Source organism: Clarias gariepinus, chromosome 22 (assembly GCF_024256425.1).
Source record: "Clarias gariepinus isolate MV-2021 ecotype Netherlands chromosome 22, CGAR_prim_01v2, whole genome shotgun sequence".
Lineage (NCBI taxonomy): Eukaryota > Metazoa > Chordata > Actinopteri > Siluriformes > Clariidae > Clarias > Clarias gariepinus.
Window position 1 is genome coordinate 17,043,871 of NC_071121.1, and position 13,429 is coordinate 17,057,299.

Consider the following 13,429-nt stretch of genomic DNA (forward strand, 5'->3'; position numbering starts at 1 on the left):
ACCCTGCTGATCTTAACAGAGCTATCTGATTGGAGATTTCATAATGCAAGGTTGACTGTCACTGCACAACGAATGTACAAGTTTAAAGGGCAAAGCTCAGGCTTCCCCACACACACACACAAAGAGAAAGAACTCTACAAGAAGTCAGCCTGCACACGACTCCAGGGTCCAGATGTCTGGTTCATGGACCTACTGCAGTTTTATATGCTGTACGGTGGAGCCATTTAATGAATGTATGTAGCTATGACTAGATAAAGATACTACTAGTACTTAATGTCTATACGGAATCCTGATGCATTATTAACGGTTAACTTTCAAATCAATAAAATAGCATTCCCACCATGTTAAGACATTGAATTTGTTTATACCAAAAAGTATGTTGTCTATGCTTTAGCAATTCTATTTTTTTATTCTAATTTTAACAGATAATTTCAAATTGAACTCTTAGCTTTTGAAAAAAAGAGAATAAGAGCTCTTGTGCCTATGCATCAATTTTTCCAGCACCATTTTATTTCATGTTAAATCAGTAATCTATTGTAGAAACGATGCTCACACCGATACACCTGAGCAAGCAGTAGAACCACACACGTCATACACAGCAGAGAATCAGCTGAGTTAGTTAGCAACAGACGCATACAAGACGAATGATGCACACACAAAAATAGCCAAATGAATAAAATTACACACACACCGTTTCATCTGGTCGCCCTAATCCCTTTGCGCTCCCAGAATCACTTTTCCACACTTTGAGATATTTGGAGTTATGTAGTACATTCATGTCATCAGCTGACTTCATTTTTGCTGCCACATGTTGTTGCCGAGTCTAAACCTGACCGACTGAAGTAACCCCAGATTATAACACTACCTCCAGAGGCTTGTACATTAGGCACGATGCATGATGGGTGAATTCCTTCATGCACTTTCCTCTGCGACAGGGTTGGTCTTGACTCATCAGGCCATGTGTTCTTCTTCCGTTGCTAAAATGTCTAATCTTTATGCTCCACAGCAAACTGAAGCCTTTTTTTCTGTTTCTGATTATTTCCTGTTTGTGCAGAGTGTACAGATTAGAAAAAGAGAGAGAGATGAACAACTGAAGTTATTACACACTGCTGCAGCTGTCACTTTAGGCAGAAATGAAGCAAGAGCTAATACTTGTGGATAACAGGGTAATTAGGTTAACCAATGTGAAAATTACCCAGCATGTCAGTGAAAGAAGTGTAAACTGCATGCGAGTCCACATGTGTATAAATATAAATAGCTTAAGTGCAATGTTGTTGATTCTCTGTAAATAAGAATTTCACTGGCTTTTAGTATGTGTAAACTGAAGGGCAAATCTGAGAACTAAACCTCTAAAAGTACACAGCGCTGAGGCAAAACACTCCAGTTTTACATTTTAACAAATTCGGCAAAAGAACTCAAATATAGTCACAGCTTTAATACCTTACCCCTGAACCACCCACATCTCTGCCGTACAGTTTATTTTAGTGTTCAGAGGGCAGGCCTCTGCATGGACGAGTAAAGCCCGGAAACTGAGTCCAAATGCCCTGTCGAATGAGACCTGGCTTAATAAACCCAGCCTCTGTGGTGTGCAGGTGCCATATTGTCTGTCAGCTCTAAACACAAGCACCATCGCTCTAACCTAGAGGGATGATCAATTTGTACTGTGTTTTCACATGACCACAAGCGCAGAACTGAATCTCAATTTTCAAAATCATGAGCCACGATGATCCATAATCTCTGTTTCTTCAGAGAAATGTTCATACCCATGCGGAGTGTCTACAAGCAGAGCCACACACACAGCATCGCTGGAAAAAGGAAAGTTTAAATGTAGTGGAAAAGTGATGCTTGGTTATGCATCCAACTTCATACAATCAGGTGTATAATTACTGTACAGGGTTGTGGAAACCTGGAGCCTATCCAAGGGCACTCAGGGCCTGAGGCAGGGTACATCCTGGACATTGTTTCAGTCCTTTGCAGGGAATACACACATGCATACACTCACTATGGGCAATGTGGAATCACCAATTAACCTTACATGATATTTTACAGATTTAAAATAACACATTCTAGAACAACACCGGATTTTTTCAATACTATAAAATAACACATATGGCATTTGGTGATTAAGTAACACCAACAACATTCAAATGTTATTTTAAAACACAAAGGCCGGCTGTCAGCAACTCAAAGCCTTAAAACACTGAGCCACCACCACCGCCCTGTGTATGTGTGTGTGTGTGTGTGTGTGTGTGTGTGTGTGTGTGAGAATGTATAGAACAACTACAAATATATACATTTTAAACATGGATAGACGTGTGTGTGATTAAGTACACACATGGACAATGTACAGTAATGCAAATACATTGGGTTAAGCTCAAAGGTCAGGGCTGTTCCTGTTACAAAGTCAACTGAATATTTAAACTCTTACATAAAACACTCAACTCACACTCCCAGTTCACACATCACCTTTCACACACAGGCAAGGTACACACATGATAATGTGTAGCATGAATCAGCATGATCAAGCACAAGACATTGTTGTAGAGACAACAATACACACCTTCTCTCCGACATACCTGATGAACACACATACTTACACACCCTTCCCTCCCAAACACACAATCACATGATCACACAGGGTGTAACATACAGCCTCTCAGCAATGTTTGTAGATGTTCACCTTCTTAAACTCAACGCAGCTATGAAAGAGCACTCCTTGCACCCGAGGAGTTCCATGCTTCATCGTTTAATGTGATGGTGGCGTATTAGACGTTGTTGACACACGAGAACTCCAGGCTATCCAGTTTAATTCTGAGCTAGTTTGGAGGTTCCTCCACTATCATCCTGGTAGTGAACTGGTGAATTATCTGTAGGAGTGAACCCTACATCAACCCTACGTCACACTACATTTGGGATGTATTCCAGGCCTACTGTTCTTAGGATAGACTCCAGATCCACCATTAAAATGATTTACATCTGCAGTCTGACACAATAAGTGTTTAAAAACAAAGCGTACTAATACCGAATCACAAGTTTAAGAAGATAATCTTGATATGTCCTGATAATTAATACTAATAATATTTATTCATGCAGTATTTACACAAACAGGTGCAGCAAAACCACTAGGGCTGAAAGATTTTTTTTTTTAATTATTATTAAATAAATAAAATCACGATCTCGATTCATGATCATTTCTGAATGACGCTGATTTCCGTGCATGTATTCTATGCTAGATCATGCTGCAATCACATGTTCACTTATTTTCTTAACAACAATCTCAGATTGCTGGTTCAGTCACGCTTATTTTTCACACTCGCAAAGTGTCTCACAAAATACAATTGATTCATTCATACAACTCAATCGCTTCTCTCATCTCTCATTTAGATCGTTCCAATATTAGTGTGCGCTTAATATCACAACGCTTACTCGCGCAATCCCAGCCAATCAGAGGCTAGGAAGGATAGGACCAGCCAATCAGAAACTGAAGGCGTGTTTGCCCATTCTGACAACTGTTTCTGATGGGCTTCTTTTGATGCTCTCATAATGCATGTGTTTACATGCATTACATTTTCTTCTGTTCTTGTGCTAGGTTCAGAATAAGGTAAATGTCTTATAACCACACACAAAAACACACACACACACACACACACTAAAAACCTACATACAAACAAAGACAGGCATGTCAAGTCCTAACTGGGATATAACTTATTGTATTAGTTAATTGATACTGACTCATTGATTCTAGCTGTTACACAGAGACAATGAAAACAGATCGAAAGCTACAGTGTTATAAAACCTTTGACAACAATAAATTCTTCACTGTTAACTATGTACTTAATTCCAAACAAACTCCATGACATTAACTTTATACCTTAACAGCTTTTAATTTATTCACTGTAAAAGTTTTAAAATATATACATTTTTAAAGCAAGATTCTTTTTTTTTTTTTTTTACAGGAGTTGCAAGTCCTGCGTTTTTTTTTTGTTTGTTTGTTTGTTTGTTTGTTTGTTTTTGAAGAGACAGCTAAAAATTTTTTTGGGTTGAATAAAATAAAATGAGAATCATACCAAAGCATCGCAATTTCAATTCCTATGGAGAAAAATCGTGATTTTAGGAAGAATCGTGCCACCCTACTCCACCCTATGATACAACCTGCAATAAACCAGGACTGTGCGATAAACTGATAAGAATCAGTATCATGATGTGTTACATTATCACAAGCAATATTGTGAGAAAGGATCTATAGCACAAATCGAGCATAGAAAGGATTTATAGCACAAATCGAGCATAATTGGCTACTATACTGTTTTGTTTAAATGTTAATTTACTTTTTTGATTATATCAATAACCTTAGTTATTCTAAATAAACATGGCACTAGGGTTTAACTGTTAAAAAAAATAATGTCTTAGCACATGTCATGATAGTCAGAAAACTAATAAAAAGGTAAAAAAAAAAAATCCGAATATCATATGCATTCGAATAGTGAGGTTAACAATTTCATTGGTCATAAAACATTTAAAAAGGATGCTGGCTGCACACACACACACACACACACACACACACACACAGATCTGAGATATGTTGAGCAGATGGCTGGTATCTCAAATCCTTGCAAGGTCCTTTCTGACACTGCTGTATGGACAGCAACATGACTGTCACCTGAGTCGCTCCACACACACACACACGCGCGCGCGCGCGCGCACACACACACACCAAAATACAAACAAAACTAAATACAAAACAAATGAAAGAAATTAGGATATTATATAAAGTCAATAAAGTATATGAAATCGTTTAAGCATCCACTACGCACAACCTCAACACCAACAGCATCTCTCACAAACACACACACACACACACACACACACTTACAGCAGAGAGTTCGTGCAGTAACTTGGATCAATAAAAGCCTGGGCTTTTAGCTAGTTAGCTCGCTAGTTGTGCTAATGTAGTTTCTCACGACTGCTGTATACTGTATTATGGAAAATATAAATTTTCATTAAATGGACTCTTTGTGCTTTGTACACATTAGCGGATGCTCACATCACCAGTGCTAAAGCGCGTCTGCTAGCGGAAAGCGCTCAATATACACCAACCCTGACACTTGCTAAAGCTAAACACCAAGCTAACGTACAAGCTTCGACAGAGTTCTTCCAAGGTTCAACACTGACACACACATACACAATGGTTTACCTGCAGCTTTAGAACTGTGAGTTTAAACCAAAAAAAACCAACAGTGTGAATGCGCACCGCTGCTGTCCTACCTGTACCACTGAGGCTGTGCTGTAGTCCAGCGCCTCGCTCACACTGAACCTCTGAGAGCTGGGACGCTAACGCAGCTGACACACAGGCGGAAGTGACTGAGGTGGGCGGGTTCACTGACACGCGCGTTGACCAATCACGTGCGCTGGATTTTGTCGCCTGACATCATTTCAGGGTGCGTCACTAAGTATCTTCGTGATAAATGGCAGGTTTTAGGGTGGTGCAGTGGGTAGAGTAGGAGCGCCAGGGTCTCGGGTTCAGTCCACAGCTCAGGTTACTCTGTTTGTCGAGTCTCACATGGTCTTCCGGTGTTATCTCTCTCTCTCTGTGAATTCTTTAGTCTCCTCTTACATCACAACACGTGCAAGTGGGTGTGAATGTTATGCTGTAGGCCTCTCACTCATTGTCTATATCACTCTGTCCTGTACAGGGTAGTTGTGGGCCTGGAGCCAAGCCCAGGAGACTTACTGTACGAGGCAGGTGCCAATCCATTTCAGAGCGCGCGCACACACACACACACACACACACACACACACACGCTCATTCAGACACTATGGGCAACTTGGGAACGCCAATTAAACTGGACTACCCCGATGAAACCCACCAAGGGGCGAGGCGGGAATCGAACCCCAACCCTGGAAATGCAAGGCCACAGTGCTAACAACTAAGATTAATAAGCCGTGACGTCTGTGCTATAGGTTGCATTTGGAAAGTTGTAGGTACATAAATTTGGCAGGTAGTCAAAAATGTCAAATTTTTGTCATTGCATTTCCTGAAATTCTACCCAATATGCTCTTGTGCATTTCTAGAAAATTTTGGAACTATTACAATAAAATCACCCTTTATGGTCTGGGTTTGATTCCGGCCTCAGGATATGTGTGCAACGAGTTTGGATGTTCTTGTTCCCCATACTTGGTGGTTTTCCTCTGTATACTCTGGTTTCCTCCGACAGTGCAAAGACATGCAAATTAGGCTCATTGGCTTTCCCAAATTGCCTGTAGTGTGTGAATGAGTGTGTGTATGTGTGTGTGACTTGTGATCAATTGACACCCCGTGCAGAATGTGCCTCACCTTGTGCCTTAAGTCTCCTACAGTATGATTGGGTCCATGCCGCGACCCTATGCAAAATAAAGCAGTATAGGTAATGAGTGACTGGTGGCTTTGAGGTTACAACTGTTGCCTCACTCATCGGTGGTTGGGGCTTCAAATCTTATCTCCGAACTGTGTGTGAAGTTTGCATGTTCCCTCCGTGCTAGCTGAGTTTCCTCCAGGTGCTCCAGTTTCCTCCCACAGTGGACATGCCGTGTAGGCTGATTGTTGTCCCTAATGTAGGATTTTGAGTGAGTGTGTGTGTGTGCCCTTCAATGAGTTGACACCCTATCCATGGTGTACACCCCAACCTTGTGCTCCAAGTTCCCTGGGAGGGGATTTATGCTCCATGCAATCGTAAACAGGATAAGCACTGTATACAATGAATCGATGAAAGAATATAATATTGCTCCAAACCAAGCCCACTTACACATACTGTTTCTGTAAGAGCACCCACTTACGAATATTATATAATGACTTAAAGCTTTATAATGTACCATTAGTTATTTAAAACTTGGCCTATTGTCCTTGAGCAGTGATATACAGTATGATGGGTCACATGAGGTACATGATTAGCATCTCTGACTTGTGTTATTTTTTAGACAGAGCACATGTGCATTTTGAAATTCTTTTTGAAATTTCAGTCAACGTAACTTCTGTGAAGTTTATCAAATGCCAGTAATTTCCTGCTGAACAACTCTTAAATGCTCTCTTAGAATACTACTACCCTTCCTACGTACCCTTTTACCACTGGGTGGCAGTATTGAGTTACCTACAGACCTAACTCACATGCAGTGGTCCTCAACCCTGGTCCTGGAGGACCCTCCCACACAGTTCAGTATTTTCTATGTACACGAGGCTGAGTCAAAGATCATCAACAGTCTGGCTGTGGAATTTATTTTAATGACCTTTTTAAAAAGACAAATAATTTGTTTTGACATAATCTCCTTGCTTTTCAATACACTTTGTGACACAATCTGCGAACAAGCTTTCATATTCTCTCATTAAAAATGTTTTAGGCTGAATTGTGAGCCACGAATGCACCTGTATCTTCACTTCCTCATCAGAAGTGAATCTTTATCCTTGTAAGGCTGTTTTTAAGGGACCCAAACATCGATGGAGCAAAATCAGGACTATAGAACATTGTCATGCACATCTGCACACCTCTGCCCACACTGTCGACGCTCTGCAGAAACGTAATTTTGAGGTACTATTGCGTCCTCCTTATAGTCCTGATCTTGCTTCATATGGAACTTTCAGCTGTTTGGTTCGCAGCGCACACACATGCACACAATCCTCTGTGTTCAATCTGAAGTTTAGGCTTCAGCTCTTCAATTAGCATCTCATGTAACGGGCTCTGTTGGTTGTTGAACCTTTTTCTTGATAATGTTCCAATACTGGCCTTTGAGAATCCACAAAACTGTATGCATCAATTTTACAGCTGATTTTAGAACGTTTTCTTAGTCTGTGATTGAGGATGTTTCCGTTCCATAATCAGCTGTTTACTCTCAGGGTTGTAGTGATGAATCCCTGCCTCGTCACCAATAATCATTCTCTGCGACCTTCCTTGAACTTCTCTATTCATTCATACATACACACTTGGTGACAAAACACTTTCTTCATACTGCTTACGAAGTCTTCGATAAATTACGGCACTAACCAGTACGTTACATGCAGGGCTTCTCCACCCTGGTCCTGGAGGACCCTCCTTCACACCTGCACAGCAGTGACTAGGGAGACAGAAGAGGATGAGGACGGGTTCCCTGTCGAGTCTGGTTCCTCTCAAGGTTTCTTCCTTTTACCATCCCAGGGAGTTTTTCCTTGCCACTGGAAAGGCTTCGCGGCTTGCTCACCAGGGACTATCTGCTCATCTTGTTTCATGCACACTTACATTCCATAAAGACTTAAATAATTCTTTTGATTGTGTAAAGCTGCTTTGCGACAATGACAATTGTTAAAAGCGCTATACAAATAAAATTGAATTGAATTGAATTGAATAGAAGGCTTGAACGGAAGGCAACAAACCAAACAGACACAGATGCAGTAGAAACTATAATCATGTGAAAACAGAAAGGGGGTAAGCCATTGTAGAGCTGATAGGAAAAATATTCTATTTAAAAACAGACATAATTAATGACAAAATAATGTCGGGACTATTTTAATGATAAATTATGCCCATAATGAGTGGATTAGCTACTTTGAATAGCTCATGGGGGCGAAGGTAAAGCACCAAGCAATGGACTGGTGTCCCATACAGGATATTTCCTATATGTTTGCTGTTTTCCTAAGATAGAATCCAGACTTGAAATTCATTCATCAGTGCATTTCGGGGGAAAATGTTTATGAACATGTTCTCTCTAAGGTAAAACTAGGATGTGTGTGTGTGTGTGTGTGTGTGTGTGTGTGTGTGTGTGTGTTTGTGTGTGTGTGTGTGTGTGTGTGTGTGTGTGTGTGCATGATGCCTGCAACAGACTGACACCCAATCCAGGTTGTGTTGTCACCGTGTGTTTCAGGCTCATATCCCCAGTATCCGTGATCAAAATGAGGCGCTGGCACCAGATGAATGAAAGCTACATTACATCAGTTGGGTTATATCTATATGCAGGTTCATCCATGTTTTTTCTGATAATCTTTATTTTTCATATAATTAACTAACGTGTTACAATGAGTGACAATGCAGGTACAAAAATCCTGACAACCACCACCGTGACGTAAAGTGTTAAATCATTGTACATTATTAATAAGAGATAAAATTGGCCTGTGTGTATGATCCTTCTTGTTAATAATGTAAGCAGGCATCACTGATACACTCTTCTCTTCTTGTGCACTACAAATAGAGCGGCACACATGACCTTCAGTCACCCTGGTGCTAAAAAGAAAGCATTCATGGGTGCAAAAGGAACGGGGAACAATGAGAAAGAGAAGCAATGGATGAAAATGTTCGCAAAATGTTAAGGCGTGGAACAATATAACTTTGCAAAACATTTTAAACTATTAATAACTGCTATGCAATCTTAGTTAACTGAGTTTTCACTTCAATGAGATGGACTGATAAGGAAAACTGAATTAGACAAGGATGCCCTCTGAACCAAAAAGTTGGCAGAGTGAAAATCAGTTTCGTTAGCAACACTCGATCTCTTGCCAGACCTTCTAATTTAACTCTAATTAAAGTATATTTAGGACTGTTATTTTCCTTTGATGATAAAAAATTCCCCCCCCCCCAAAAAAACAGTGTTTAAAGCCATTTCGCCGCAAAAGAACACAGTTCTGAAATCCTGAAGGTCATTAGTGCACAATAATCGATTGTTGCTGGGTCATTTCTCCAAAGGTCTGTGAATGACTGAGGAAGAGAGGAAAGGCTTTCATTCAGCATTACATTATGCCAGTTAAATCCCCTGACCCTGCACTACAGTACACAGACCAGTTCCCTACAAGCCCAAATTTGCATTTTTTATACACTTCACACTCACACACACTTTCTAACAATTGACTATGGATTTTGCATTATGAACAAAAACATAATATGTAGACTTCTTACTCTAATATGTTTTTTCCCTCTCTTGATGATCTCAGCTCACTTCTAAACATATCTAGCCCTTTTTTATTCTTACAGTTGTACTTTCTCAAAGTAACCACTAGATGGAGTAAGAGCGCTGTTTAATTTAACCACTAATTTCACATTGTCTGCTCAAAACTGAACCCCATACAAAAGTGTACTGTATGATTAAATCTAATATACAAATGACTTAATAAATTGTGTCTAACATAATTAATAGCTTTTATATTACTTCACTATATTCTGGTTTTGTGTGGTATTGGTTAAACAAAGGTTTTTGGAACTGATTTGAGTATAAAATATACTGCTTAACAAAAAGTGTTCACCAGACCTCCCCGCCCTATGCGGTTCTTCCCTAATCTGTTGCTACAAAGGTGAAAGAACACAACTGACCTCAACCCTACTGAGCACATTTGCATAAATGGCAAACCGTGCTTTCTCACAATAAATTCCCACAGCCACATTCCAAAATGTATTTGAAGGAGTGGACCAACTCTGTGTTATAATGGATGGGTATATATTTGTACATACACACTACCTTGACAAGTCACACAAGTCATACATTTAAATATTTAGTTTGAACGTCTTTAATTTTATTTATCTGTGTAGTGGCCATTTCACATCAATGTATAAAAATAAATCCTCATGCTCACACAATCATTCTTTTACAATTGAAGTCCTGGAATATGCCCAGGCTATCATTGCATTGAGGTGGTAACCTGGTCATCCGGTACATTCATGTAGTCAGCAGACTTCATTTTATTGCCACATAACTTTGCTGAGCCTAGACCCGACCAACTGAAGCAACCCCTGATCATAACGCTGCTTCTGAGGGCTTGGACAATGAGTATTCATGATTTTTTCCATCAACATATTTCTTTGATAAATTAAACAAAATAAGGTAAAATTAACTGTAACATATCAACCTGGGAATTAAAAAAAAATTGTCCTTAAGTTTTGTGGCATCTAGTACAATTAATTCATTCCGTTGCTATTGCACGCCAGTATGCAGTGCACTCACATCCAGCCATGAAAAAATACTAAACCTGGAGTATTATATTGCAGGAATGCAGAGTCTGGTTTTAAACATGATAATTGATTTGTGTGTGTGTGTGTGTGTGTGTGTGGGTGGGTGTTTTAGTTTTATCATCCACTTTTTATTTTCAGGCAAATTGCAAGATGGGCTAAATGAGTGAGAGAGTGTATGTACCAAGCTATATGACTGATTCCCCACTTTTTACCAGACCAAATGGGCTGCTCAACTGTTCTATGGCCAGAATGTTACTTTATTTCTTTATTTCACTTACAAGTTAACAGGTAAAAGGTGTGCAGCTGATTTCAAGTGTGGCATCTGTATTTAAAATGTTTCCCTCAATAAAAGGTCTTAAGCCGTGACTTGCAGTGAGGCAAGCCACCGTTGTTTTGAAAAATCAATGCTTTGGTTTTTCATGCAGAACATGCGTACAGAACAACCGGAATAAGCCTGTTTTTTTTATTCAAGACTATCCTGTGGAATTATGCAGATCTAAAGACATTGCAATCAGTTAAAGACAGTAATAATTGGAAAAATATTAAATTGGCAAAATAATAAATTCCCCAAATTCCATGCTAACATCCTTTGTCTGACAGCAAATTAAAGAAAACATACTTCAATATCTTAGAATACACTCTTAAGAAAGAGTTTTAAGAATTTTTTTTCAAGAGAACAACCCAAGATAAGACTTTTTTCAAACTGTGGCAAATTCTTGAAGAGATCAGAGTACCAGACCACCTGGCCTGTCTCCTGAGAAGCCTTGTTACTTTACAGCACAGTTTTTTTTTTTTACATACCCTAGTTAGAAAGCTATGGATACACCCTGTGTATCCCGCCTCATGCCCTAAGTCATCTGGAATAGGCTCCAGGTGTACAACAAGGGTGTATATTGTCACCCTTCTTATTTAACCTGTATGAAGTGTACATCATGTGAATTGCCATCCTGGAGGAATTACAAGCTGGAATAAAGCCAGGAGACATATCAAGATCCACATGCAGATGATACCACTCTAATGGCAAATAGTGAAGAGGAAGTAAAGAGCCTTCTGATGAAGGTGAAGAGGAGAACGAAGAGGAGAGTGTGAAAGCTGGACCTTAAAAAAATTAAGATCACAGCATCTGATCCCATCATTATGTGCGAAATAGAACAGAAAGAAATAGAAGCAGCAGTGACAGAGTTTATTTTCTTGGGTTCCAACATCACTGTGGACGGTGACTATAGCCCTGAAATTAAAAGGCACTCGCTCTTTGGCAGGATAGCTTTGGAAAACTTGGACAGCATGTTAAAAACTAGAGACATCACAGTGCCGACAATTGTCTGTATAGTTAAAGCTATAGTTTTTTTTTTATATTAGGGCTTATGACTATGAGATCATGGCTATGAGAGTTGGAACGGGAGGCCTGGAAGGCTATGGTACACGGGGTCGTGAAGAGTCAGTCATGACTTGGCGACTGAGCAAAAACATGAAGCAACCTCCCCCACATATGCCAAACAGCTCCAGTGCCAAAGATGGCATCACTAACAAGGTCATGTGACTTGGGAATTACGTATTTGTATTTCTACTTTACTCTCTCTCTCTCTCTCTCTCTTTCAGAAATTATAAAAAATAAAGATGATTTTGCAAAAATCAAACAGCAAGAGAGACACAGGAAGAGAGAAAGAAAGTGAGAGGTAGAAAAAAAGGGAGGCAGAGAGAAATAGATTGAGATTTAATGAGATTAATCAAAGGTTAGTTTAATTTGTTTGTAAATTTCACATGTATATAAACAATATATTATAACATTAATCTTCATAAAAAAAAATATGTCAGGAATTAAATCGTTATAACAAGAATTCAGTGCAATTAGTGAAATTCTGATGAAGCCAGGCGCTTGGCAAAATAAAACTGTGTGCAGCATCTTATGTTTTCTTTTATTAGATATCTGTATAGTTTAATTATAAATTCTGCATATTTACGTGTCTCATTTACTCGACTATTAAAGCCTTGTTTTGGAGAGTTTTGCACTAAATCTGATGAGGTGTACATTTTTTAATGATTTATAAAGCCTTGCTGGAGTAATTCACTTGTGCTCTAGGGCTTTTATTGCATGTTCAGTGGAGAATGCCAGCTTGGCTCTGCCAGGACTTCAGCACAAGCCTGGCCCTCTGTGTTAAGCAGTCATTAAAACCCAATTACAGGGCTTCGGCAGTGTGCTCTGCGCCTGCTTATTGCAACAGACATGTGAATACATGATCCTGATCCACTATAACACACTATAATCACTGGAATATGGTTGGAGGTACAGATGTGTGGTAAGTGTCAAGAGAGCTTTATACAGCAGCATGTGTTCTGAGTATTACATACACACACGAGCAAGATGGACAAATTCATCTTCTATACCACTCACACAAGGTGGGGTATAGCCTGGACAGGGTGCCAATCCATCGCAGGGCACACGCACACACACTATTAGCATGAAACCACACAACTCCACACACAGACCTGAG

The 13,429-nt window shown here is 39.6% G+C and overlaps 1 protein-coding gene across 1 annotated transcript in view; it reads right to left on the reverse strand.

Moving 5' to 3' along the window:
- osbpl2b (oxysterol binding protein-like 2b) overlaps positions 1 to 5,362 on the reverse strand; it is a 37,885-nt gene extending 32,523 nt beyond the window's left edge. The window contains exon 1 of the mRNA XM_053482796.1: positions 5,266 to 5,362. The gene's annotated coding sequence lies outside the window, so the exon portion shown is untranslated. The remainder of the gene's footprint in view (positions 1 to 5,265) is intronic.
- Between the last annotated feature and the right edge of the window lie 8,067 nt (positions 5,363 to 13,429).